Raw genomic sequence first — 13,065 nt, forward strand, 5'->3', positions numbered from 1 at the left:
TAAAACGCATTGCAGCAGCATGCAGACATGGGCGAGGCAGCTCGCGCGCCCATTGGCTGCTCTGCGGCAACTGCATCAGCCTATCGAGAGAGGCCCCTCATGACGTCAGAACCAATGAGGGTGCTTCGCGCCCAATACGTCATGTCCCGCCGAAAGCGGGTGGGGCTGGGCTATAAATACGGCCCCGAGAGGCTGGTTTGGTCAGTTTTTCATCTCTTCAGCGAAGCCCACGCATCGCTGGATCCTAGAGAGGAAGCCGCGCCGTCTGATTCAAGCACTCAGCGGGATTAGTGCTAGATCTGAAGCTGCTGGTCGACAACTCGCCGCCTTCAGTCGCCGTTCCTGCTAACGCTTTCCGGCGTTATATATCCTTTTTCTCTGCTACTGTGTTTTGTGTATGTGTGTGTGCTCGCCGCCGCGACACACACTCTCATTTCACTAAAAGAGCCGGGTGTCTTTTTCAAGACGCCCAATTCCCCCCCCAACCCGCAAAGCTCGCCGGTGCGCCCGCTTGCTTTGCCTGCTTAGGGGATGATACCCGCTCTCCCTCTGTTCGAGCCGTGCAAACCGCGCCGTTCACAGGGGATGTCAGGAGTGGACGGTCACGGGGCTAGCTTTCTCTCTCCTTCTGTTTGAGCCGCGCAAACTGCGCCGTTCACAAGGGACGTTGGAAGCGGACGGTCGGGGTTAGAGACCGAACTGACATCAATTTCTCACACATTTCTCAGTTCCCTGATCAGGCGACTGGAAATATCAATATTGCAGCAAACGAGCCTGTTATATACACGCACGCCTGCAAGCAAACCCCGAAGAAAACATGTTGACGCATCTGAAAGCCTTTGTGTTCCTCCCTGTGGCTCAGTAGTGGAATCTTAGGTTTTTCACGCGAGAGACCGGTGTTCGAATCCTGGTCTAACGGCAGATAAATTATACCGCCAATGCTTCGCTCTGTCAGTTCCCTGCAAGGCGACTGCAGATGTGCATTTTGCAGCCAACGAGCGTGTAGTAAAACCCGCTCACCTGCACCCAAACACCGTTTCTATGGTTCCCGTGCGTCACTGGTGAAACGAGAAAAGACTGTTAGTCCCGCTGCGGCCGGGCCGACGTCCATTTTCTCACACATTTCTCATTCCCCTCTGAAGTTCAGGCGACTGGAAATGTCAATATTGCAGTGAGCGAGCCTGTTGTAATACACGCACATCTGCAAAACAAACGCCAGCATGTTGACGCTCTCTGATAATATTCGCGCTAACTGAAAACCTATGTGGCTTCCCCTGTGGCCCAGTGGCAGATTCTCAGGCTTTCGCGAGAGAGGCCCGTGTTCGATCCCGGGTCTACCGGCAAATGAAATTATGCCGTCAATGCTCGCTCTGTCAGTTCCCTAAAATGGCGACTGCAGATGTGCATTTTGCAGCCAACGAGCACGTTCTACAACCCGCTCGCCTGCACCCAAACACCGTTTCTATGGTTCCCGTGCGTCACTGGCAAAACGAGAAAAGACTGTGTTAGTCCCGCTGCGGCCGGGCCGACGTCCATTTTCTCACACATTTCTCATTCCCCTCTGAAGTTCAGGCGACTGGAAATGTCAATATTGCAGTGAGCAAGCCTATTGTACTACACGCACGTCTGCAAACAAACGCCAGCATGTTGACGCTCTCTGATAATATTCGCGCTGACTAAATGCTTATGTGTCTTCCCCTGTGGCCCAGTGGCAGATTCTCAGGCTATCGCGCGAGAGACGTGTGTTCGATCCCGGGTCTACCGGCAAATAAAATTATGCCGTCAGTTCCCTGAAAAGGCGACTGCAGATGTGTATTTTGCAGCCAACGAGCGCGTTGTACAACTCGCTCGCCTGCACCCAAACACCGTTTCTATGGTTTCCATGCGTCAGGCGACTGGAAATGTCAATATTGCAGTGAACGAGCCTGTACTAATACACGCACGACTGCAAACAAACGCCAGCATGTTGACGCTCTCTGTTTCTATGGCAACTTCTCGCTCGTTCAGTTCCAGTAAATGTGACTGTTCCAGTGTATTCTGCAGTAAACAAGTCGTCGACACAGCCCGCTTGCCTGCACACAAACGCCGCTTTTACGGCTACCCAGATAAATCCCATGAGAGTGTATTTTCTGGTGTCCCGGCCACGGCTGATGGCGTTATGAGTGTAGACAAAATGCCCACTGCCCAGTGCTCATTCCTACACACAAACACAGCCCGTCACACAGGGCTCGCACACATGAAATCCACCCAGATCGATTGCGCATTAAACGTGGTAAATGTGCCCACTGCCCAGTGCCCACAAACACTACGTTCTGCATGTCTCAAGGTTTCTGTAAAAACGAAACCAACGTGCATTCGCTCTGCTCAGGCGGACAATACTCTCAGTGTTGTAAATGTGCCCGCTATCCCGCGCCCACATTCACACATGGACATGACAGGTCCTACGGGACTCGCCCAGCCCTCCCCCTATCGGTTGACCACCGCAGAGGAGTCGAGCGCGGGCAATCTGCCCGCTGTTATCAGCGCGCCCCCTGCCTCAAATGCCATAAGCGCGACGCTTATGTTGCAGCACACCGAAGCCCCTCTGTAGCTGAGCGACCAGAGCGCGCTCCGCATTCAACCCCTTACCCATACTAGATCTAAGGCAACTGAACAGAGTGCTTGCGAAGCGACAGTTCAGAATGCTCACAACCAGAAAAATCCCCGCGCAGATTCGCTGAGGAGATTGGTTTGTGTCAATAGATCTGAAAGGCGCGTATTTTCAAATACAGATAGCGTCACGCCACAGGCGATATTTGAGATTCGCCTTTGAGGGCCAGGCATATCAGTACACAGTCCTACCTTTTGGCTTGTCCCTAGCACCCCGTACATTTACGATGTGCATGGACGCAGCGCTCGCACCCCTCAGACTACAGGGCATGCGAGTATTGAACTACTTGGACGATTGGCTGATTCTAGCTCAATCTCACTCAAAGCTCATAGAGCACAGGACCATTTTACTCGACCACCTCGAGAATCTGGGTCTCAGAGTCAATTGGGTGAAGAGTTCTCTGTCCCCCAGACAGATAATATTTTTTTCTGGGCACAGAACTGGACTCGCTGTCTATGATAGCGTGACTGTCACCACAGCGCGTACTGGACATTCAGCGCGCAGCGAGCTCTTGATGATTGGATGATTGCGCTGCGGCGCATCGGTCCCGCTCAGGAAATTTCAGAGGATGCTAGGTCTCATGGCCTCAGCATCATCAGTACTTCAGCTGGGCCTGCTTCACATGCGCCGGCTACAGTTCTGGCTGAAAGCGCGAGTACCGTGCCGAGCGTGGGCTTCCAGTCTGCTTCGTCTCAAGGTCAATCAGAAATACATCGCAGCTCTGAAACCTTGGAAAGCAAACGACTGGTACCGATCAGGTGTAAGCCTGGGGACTTCCTCGAGTGTGAGGGTGGTGTCTACGGACGCATCTACCTCGGGATGGGGAGCGCTGCTCGAGGGCAGAGTGTTCTTCGGCCAATGGTCAGAACGGGAGAAGCTTCTGCACATAAACTGCCTCGGTATGTTGGCAGTAGACAACGCGTTTTTGTCCCCAAATAACAGGACACCACGTCCTGGTCCGCTCGGACAACATGTCTGTGGTGTCCTACATAAATCACCAGGGCGGCCTCAGGTCCTGAAACCTGCACAGGCTGACAAAACGCCTCCTGGTGTGGGCTCAGTGCAACCTGCTCTCGCTGAGAGCAGCGCACGTGCCAGTACTCCTAAACGTAGGACCAGACAGACTGTCCAGGAACAATGTTCCGACAGGCGAGTGGTCTCTACACCCACAGACAGTCCAGCTGCTGTGGAATAAATTCGGCAGAGCGGAAGTAGACCTGTTTGCGTCTCAAGAAAACGCTCACTGTCTGGAATTTTTCTCCAAGAGCAGGGACGCGCCGGCTCATGTATGGCCCCGCCGCCTGCTCTATGCCTTTCCTCCCGTCTCTCTCCTGCCTCAGGTGATAGAACGGATCAAGGAAGAAGGATGCTCAGTGCTACGCGTAGCGCCGTTCTGGAAAAACCAACCCTGGTTCCCAGTTCTGATGCAGCTAGTGAGCACTGCCCCATGGCCACTGCCAGTGAGGAGGGACCTCCTCTCTCAGGCCAAGGGCTCAATTTGGCATCCTCGCCCAGAGCTGTGGTCCCTTCATGTTTGGGCCATCAACGGGTACCCGCTGACCTCCCAGAGGGAGTGTTAAACATGATCACGCAGGCTAGAGCCCCGTCTACGCAACGGCTCTACTCCTCGAAATGGTCAGTGTTCTCCAGCTGGTGCACAGCTCGTGGCGTGTCACACCCAGACTGTGGGGTGACGGAGGTACTCTCCTTCCTACAGGAGCTGTTGGATAAGGGCAGGACCCCTTCCACGCTCAAAGTTTATGTGGCGGCCATAGCAGTGTTCTCAAAAACAACGCTTGGTCAGTCAATATGAAGGAACGATTTAGTCATCAACTTCCTTAGAGGAGCTAAGAAACTGAATCCTCCCAGACCTCCCTCAGTCCCTGTATGGGACCTTTCTACGGTGCTGGAAGCCATGAAAGGTGACCCATTCGAGCCTTTACAGACGATTGATCTTAAACACCTGTCTTTCAAGACAGTGTTTCTTCTGGCTCTCGCTTCAGTGAAGCGCATAGGGGACTAACATGCGCTCTCAGTAAGAGCGACATGCATGGAGTTTGGGCCTAATGACTCAAGAGTTATACTCAAACCTAGGCACGGTTATGTTCCAAAATCCCTCAACACACCGTTTTAGGGCGCAGGTCATTTCCCTGTCAGCCCTACCAGTCTCTGACGAGGAAGGAGATGCGAGCTTCCTTTCCCCAGTCAGGGCATTAAGAGCTTATGTGTCTCGCTCATCTGTCTTCAGACAGACGGAGCAGCTCTTTGTTTCGTTCAGCGGACGTTCCGAGGGACTAGCCGTGACGAAACAGAGCTTATCCAGATAGATAGATGACGCCATTGCGCTGGCGTACACTTCCAATGGCATGCAGTGCCCGTTGGGTGTCAGAGCGCACTCCACGAGAAGCATGGCTTCATCGTGGGCCTGGTCAAATGGGATTGCCTTGCAAGATATATGTATGGCGGCAGGCTGGGCCTCCCCGTCTACATTTATAAGGTTTTATAACCTAGAGGTCCCCACTTTGCAAGCTAAGTTGCTCGCGGTCTAATTTTTCAGTAATTTCTGCCCGATGCTATCGGCTCAGGATGCTGAAACTGCTGGAGCGTCGATCACCGATCGTCTGTATACTTCTGTGGGCAGTGTGTAAGTCCCCCAATGTTTATCAGTCCAGGCCGAGTTCGCCCTGGCTGTGTGGAACACTTGATATAATCTGCTCTTATTAGAGCTCTATATTACAGGAATGATGCTATTCTAGCCCCTCTTCCCGGATTCTCTGTGAGTCCATTGTGATTAGGCACTATATGAGCCCCGGGCACATGCCCTTGGGACTTTAGTGTTATATCTCAAGCACGCACGGCGTTTTACACTGTGTTCCCCTAGCGTAAGATATTACGCAAGTACGAGAGAACCTCTCGTAAGAGAACGTACTCGGTTACTAACGTAACCTCGGTTCTCTCTAGAGAGGGAACGAGTACTTGCGTATCTTGCCGTGCATGCGTCATGTTCTGATTCGCTTCGGCGATGAAAAACTGACCAAACCAGCCTCTCGGGGCCGTATTTATAGCCCAGCCCCACCCGCTTTCGGCGGGACATGACGTATTGGGCGCGAAGCACCCTCATTGGTTCTGACGTCATGAGGGGCCTCTCTCGATAGGCTGATGCAGTTGCCGCAGAGCAGCCAATGGGCGCGCGAGCTGTCTCGCCCATGTCTGCATGCTGCTGCAATGCGTTTTACATTATTGCAAAATTTAGGATAATTTTTGGCTTCAATATCTCGAGGAAAAGAGGTTTTCCCCTAGCGTAAGATATTACGCAAGTACTCGTTCCCTCTCTAGAGAGAACCGAGGTTACGTTAGTAACCGAGTACGTTTTCTTTGTGTTTTGACTTTGAACACAAGCCTTTGATGACAGAAATTCACTTGAAATTTCAAAAAATTTATTGTTGCAAAATGACAACTGAAAACTGAATAAATGTTTTTTGGATTAAATGGTGTCTGTTTTGCTAAACTGGTTAATGTCACTTAAAAGAAGGTTATTAGTTTGACTCCTGTTTTATAATTATGTGGTGAGTGTTTTATCAAACATATATTTTTGTCTTTATCCAGCAAAACATTGTTTTTTAGTTTGTATGCACTTTAAATGAAAGTACAAAACTAGTGTGACTCTAATAGTGTCAGGATACCTTTTTATAATTATGACCGCCGCTAGCGTAGCTAGCGAAAGCGGTCATATAGGGATTGTCAAAGTTTTTTTTTTTTTTCCCGTCACCTTACTGAATTTTTCGTCAACGATACCAGGGACACCGAAGCACCGGGGAACATGAAATTTGGTGGGCATGTAGCCCCACTAGACTTCTAAGGAAAAATTTTGTTTGGTCCCCGGGGGCCACTCCCCCCCCCGCGCTGGGCCCCCCCAAACCCAAAAAAATGCAGTTTTTCCTAAATAACTACCTGAACCGTGGCACCGAGGATGAAGAAATTTTTATGGTATGTTGGTCTACTAGACTTTTACGGAAAAATTTCGTTTGGTCCCCGGGGGCCACTTCCCCCCCCCCCCCCCGCGCTGGGGCCCCCGTAAATTTTTCGTCAACGATACCAGGGACACCGAAGCACCGGGGAACATGAAATTTGGTGGGCATGTAGCCCCACTAGACTTCTAAGGAAAAATTTTGTTTGGTCCCCGGGGGCCACTCCCCCCCCGCGCTGGGCCCCCCCAAACCCCAAAAAATGCAGTTTTTCCTAAATAACTACCTGAACCGTGGCACCGAGGATGAAGAATTTTTTATGGTATGTTGGTCTACTAGACTTTTACGGAAAAATTTCGTTTGGTCCCCGGGGGCCACTTTCCCCCCACGCTGGGGCCCCCGTGAATTTTTTGTCAACGATACCAGGGACACCGAAACACCGGGGAACATGAAATTTGGTGGGCATGTAGCCCCACTAGACTTCTACGGAAAAATTTCGTTTGGTCCCCGGGGGCCACTCCCCCCTCGCGCTGGGCCCCCCCAAACCCAAAAAAATCATTTTTTCCTAAATAACTACCTGAACCGTGGCACCAAGGATGAAGAAATTTTTATGGTGTGTTGGTCTTAAGGGCCCACATCAACCTAGCCCATAATCGATTGTCAAAGTTTTTTTTTTTTTTTTTTTTTTTTTTTTCGTCATCTACTGAATTTTTTCGTCAACGATACCAGGGACACCGAAACACCGGGGAACATGAAATTTGGTGGGCATGTAGCCCCACTAGACTTTTACGGAAAAATTTCATTTGGTCCCCGGGGGCCACTCCCCCAAGTTTCGTAGAATTTCATCCATGGGGGGGTATAAAATAAATTCATTTATGTGCACATTTAGTGACTGTACACTCATCGGCCTGTAGATGGTGGTGTTGAGCGAAGGGTTGCTGGTTTAGGATGATACTGTCACTATGGTTGCCAACTGTCCCGAATTAGACGTCCCGTATTTTGGGCCTAATTTATTTGTCCCGTGCGTGACCTCCCGTGTCCCGTTTTTTGACAAGCTGATAAACCACTGACTGATACAACAGCAACAGCAGCAGTGCTGACCACGACACTTGAGAATGATCACCGACACCTGTCATCATCCAATCACAGCTTTTTTTAATCACTGTTTTGAGACAAATCATTGTTTGATTTGCGAACATCCTCTGCCGTCTGGTCGCTTCCGCTTCAAGCCGGACTCGTCTCACGCTAACGGTAATTTCCTTTCACTGTCCACGTTTTGATTTTCGGCTAATCAATTTTGGCGAATGCAAACAACGTGATTATTGTTCATGAGTCTAACATCCAGCCACGCAAGAAAACATGTAATCTACCTGAGGGAATAATATGCTCAAAAAACATTTCTGATTATTATTAATGTTTTAAAGCTTTTAGAAAGTACATAGAAAGCTTTTGTAACATTACTTTAACTGTCACTTTTGATTAATGTAATGCATCCTTGCTGAATAAAAGTAGGCAATTACTTTCTTTATTTTTTTCCCAAAAAATAATCTTACTAACCCCAAACTTTTGAACTGTAAGCCTAGTGTATAATGTTAAAAAAGCTTTCTATTTTAGATAAATGCTGTTATTTTGAACTATGGTTTGTTTGTAATGTGACTTTTTTCATGTATGACATTAAAATTATTTTTAGAATTAAATACATAAATAGGTTAAGCAATACAAATGTGTTTATGTCTGATAACCTTTTAAACACAAACTTAACTGCAGACACTGAAATGACGTACACTGTGTGATACAGTACAAATATTTTGAGTGTCCCTCATTTTCCTATAAATAACCACGATTGTCCCGCATTTTCCTTTTCTGAAGTTGGCAACCCTAACTGTCACACACACACATGCAGGAATACAAACAAACGCAAGCATGCACACACACTGACATCCACAGGCACAGACACACACCCATACACACACATACAAATCCACATGCACAGACACACACACACAAAAACACACGCGCACACACATGTACGCACGCATACATACACACACACAGACATACACAAACACACACACATACACACACACACAGACAGACATGCACATACTACTACTTTTTTTAGGTATATACATAAACATGCAATACAGCCAAATTGCTCCACGTCATTTATTTTTGTGGAAAGCCAGTGCAGGCCTGAGCGGCGGTCATATTTTGTACCGCCATGCGGTACATCTAGTTTAATTCGTTTTTTAATTATTGATTTTAATGATTGATCCATTATAAGCCCTAAAAAAAAAGTTGCGGTGGTGATGACGTCATGTAACCCGCACCATACAGAAGTTTCGAAGGTAACGTACTTCTGAATGTAATATTCTCAATATCATTATCGCTATTTTTACAGTGAAAGAAAAGTATTTGGTCTTATAGAATTATTTGTTGGCCAAAGGTGATTAAGTTTATGTCTCGCTTTTATGCGGAACAGGAAGCTTTCGCATCCAATTGTAAAGACCTTATGGCACACCCCATCCCTTTTGGCACGCCCCATCCCTTTTGGCACGCCCCATCCCTTTCCTACCTTATGGCAAGCCCATTGCTCCAGCCTGCAGCTATCCCTACTAGGGTCATTAGGCAAAAACACTCAGACATATCCTGACAAAAGGGAATTGTTCGATCTGTAAGATTGAAGACAAAAACAGGATTACTGAATAGACCTATTTCCTAAATCTGCCCGTTGTTTAAAGACACAAAGGAATGATCTTAAAAGAAGAAATGCACATGCACCCTTTCTGGCTCCTTTGAATAATTTAAGAGATAATTATAGTTACACACCAACAATTATGGGGCCTGTGTGTAGGAGCCAGTGTTAATGTAAATGTATTTCGGGCTGTCACCAGGTGGGGACAGTATGTGCACAGAGGGTTTTTAAACAGGTGAAGGGAAAGCATTCAGTTTTTAGCTACACACACGGAGCCACGAGTTGAATGTCCATCATCACCATCAAAGTGTGTTAATAAATGTTTTGCATTATGTTCAATAAAAGAATCAAAGATTTTGTGATGGACTATGTAAGATTGAAAATAATCAAAGATATTTGAAAATGAACAAAGGCATTTGCTTTTACTGTTTCAACCCCCCTATTTTTTACCATTTGGATTCCTAAAGGCAGAGGTGCTGATAGTGCTCAAGGCCTGTAGTCCAAAAGTACATCTGATCTAAGAAATGTCCATGGGGGAAGTTGTAAATATCTGATTGGTCAGTTTGAACGTCTCACATTTGGGTTACAGTCACATGGTCAAGGAAGGAACTGTTGCTCTGTCTCTTTTGATTCTCCAGTCTCTTCTATTCCTCTGGGTCCCTTTCTTGGGGGACTCTTACTTTTCCTCCTCTTTTCTTTGTCTCTCTCTCTCTCTCTCTCTGGTAACATTTTACACATATGCTGCATGGTTACAATTAATGGTATTTTAAAAGTTTTTATCATCTCATATATCTATTTTGTAACTATTTTAAGTGTAACCATAACAATATATTGTCATTAAACCATTTCAATTACAAATAATGTCCTAACTAGTTTTGATTTGGTATTAACTTTGAAGTGCTAGCTACCAATTGCGATCTGTAAAGGTGGATTTTTCTTTTGTCTTGTTTAAACTTGTTTACTGTTAAAATGTCAATGACAATAGAGGAAACATTTTACCAGTCTCAAAGACCTCAATTATAAGTACAAATGCTATGCTACACAAATTCAGTCAGTGGTGAGTGTTTCATATTTTGTTTATAAAATGTATTGATTGTTTATACTTACTTAAAGTTAATTAAATAAAATTTTATATAAAACATTCCAAAAATACTGTGAAGAACAAGATACCCTGGTGAAAAAAAAAATATGCTAAGTGTATTTGCAATGTACTATTGAAAAAGGGAATATATTTCAAGTACAATAAAGTATGCTTTTTTTCACTAGAGTATTCCAGTTCAATTTGAGCTCTTGAGCTCTCAATAATCAGTGGCTGTATTAGTATCAATGATACTGGCCTTCATTCATGAAAATGTGCCATTAAAGATTAACTGTGAATTTACAACATTATAAAACATATTAAAAACTTAAGTGTTTTAAATCGTGATTAAATCACAGAAAGAATTTGTGATTAATCAAGTACATTTTTAATTGATTGACAGCACTAATATTGTTACAAGGTGGTTACGGCAGAGACGAAACAGGATCTAAGTGCAGCAGCTTTATTCAAAAACAAACTCAACTTCACAAAACAGAATCTCGGGAACATGAACCGAACAACGAACTAAATGCAATGTTGAACTGACAAAGAACTGGGGCACTTTCAAGCTCAAACCGGTGCGCAATGTTTGCTTCGGTTTCTGGGTTGAACGACATGTTTCCTGGAAACGGTGTGCAACAGAGTTTTAGTTTTCTTTTGTTTGGTGGGTGTGACAAAAATGTCAGCCCAATCAGCAGCAACATGTAAGCCATGCGGTATTAAAGAGACAGCTCGCACAATGGGTCCAAGTAAAGTCCTTTACAAATGTGTCCGCTGCAGCTTGGTATACACAATAATTGAAGATATTAGAAGACATGTTTGTCGTAAGAGTTTTATAGTAAAAATATAGCAGATCAACAGTGATCAGCAATAATAAGAGGCCTAATACTCACAATAAAAATAATAAGGTCATATAGATCATAACACAGTCTCTGAGGTAAGAAGTGGATTCCCAGCAAACACAGAACGTTGGCACAACGTAGCCAACCTTCTAACAACGTTTTAACAACATGGCCAAAAGGTTGCTATAACTACGTTGTGTGGTGAAGGTTGTTACAGCGTTGTCACAATGTTGGTATTAAACCACCGTTCAGGGCCATTGCTTAAGGTTGTACCAACGCTGTCTTGACAACCACTGGACTACATAATGTAGGGGAGCGCGGGGCACAACCTAACGCGGGGTTAGTTGTAACACGCTTGTTTTAAATACTTCCGCACATGCTTGGATGACGGAACTTTGTGTATTTACTAGTTGCCATATCAACACTACATAGAAAAAAAAAATCCGCCAAAATTATTTCTATTTTGGAAGATATTCATAGACATTTATTAAACCATAGCAAAAGTAAATTTCTCACTTAAGTTAATTTTTCATCTCTATTTTTTGTGTTTATTTTAAATAAGACAAATCTGATATTATTTTAATCTCCAAGATGTTATTTAACAGTTGAGATAGTTATTTAATGCTCCGCTAACTAGCAGAAGACACTAGCAGGGTTTAAATCCCAGTTGTGCAGGCGGGGACATGTTGTAACACTGCGTTACAATGTGCCCCTATTAGAAATATGCTATTATATTCTATACTTTTATTAATTTTATTGAGAAAACGTGAGAAAAAGGTGAATAAAGACTGAGAGTCAATGTTCAGAAATTACTAATTATTTATTTGTTTTGAACTATGTTGTATAGCTGTGTTTTCATGTGTTCGTAGTCAAAACTCAAAAATGAGTTTATATTTAATTATTAAAAATTGCCATTATTTTTTATGAAAATTTTTTTTAATTGTATTTTATTTAGAAAATATTTTAGATTGTTTTGTATATTTTTTTATTAGATCAGATAACATTTTAAGCTGTCATATGGTCATGTTACAATGTGCCCCTGCACATGTTACAATGTACCCCACCTATGGGGCATGTTGTCACATTTCACTTCCATTCTTTCGGGGTATATCAAGAAAAAAGTATACACTGTATTGATAAAACAAAAACACATAATTGTAGTAGACATGTGGGAAATGAATGTGGGAAAAAATAAATACTCTGAACTATAAGTAGATTTACACAAACTGAGAAAGTCAAAAAGCGTTACTTTGTGCCCCGCTCTCCCCTACTCGTCACTGCCCTGAAGCGCGAAAATCAGCCTTTTAAATTCCAACCACCTGTTGTTGGGCTCATTGTGTTCTCATTCATCATCGAGCAAGGATACGTGAGTATTGCGTTTATCCTACCTCAGCTATCAAACACAACCTACAACTTTAATTATAATGTGATTAATGTAGCATCGCTCGCACTGTTTAGTTTTTCGTTTGATTTTTCCGCTATGTAGTCTCATTCGTTACTTTGCTCCTCTGAATTTGTGGATGTTTCCCCGGTGACACCTGCTTTCGGCTACTGTCCGCCATACAGACCCGGTTTTGTTCTTTAAATGTTCTGATCTGCCTTTTCTTTTTATGTTTTATTTATTATACTTAAAATAAATTTGTATATTCCTTTATTTCTTTTTTTTTTCACAAATGTATGACTTTTGGAAGTGCAATTTGATTATATGCAGTTTTAATAAAGTTGAATTAACGAAACCTTCTGTCATTTTTACTCTTCAAAGTGTAGGCTACACTTGCAGGTGTTGATAGCCCCATTAAATAATAATATAGATAAACAATAAACGATAAAAAGTA

This window comes from Scardinius erythrophthalmus, assembly GCF_964197995.2.
Source record: "Scardinius erythrophthalmus genome assembly, chromosome: 11".
Lineage (NCBI taxonomy): Eukaryota > Metazoa > Chordata > Actinopteri > Cypriniformes > Leuciscidae > Scardinius > Scardinius erythrophthalmus.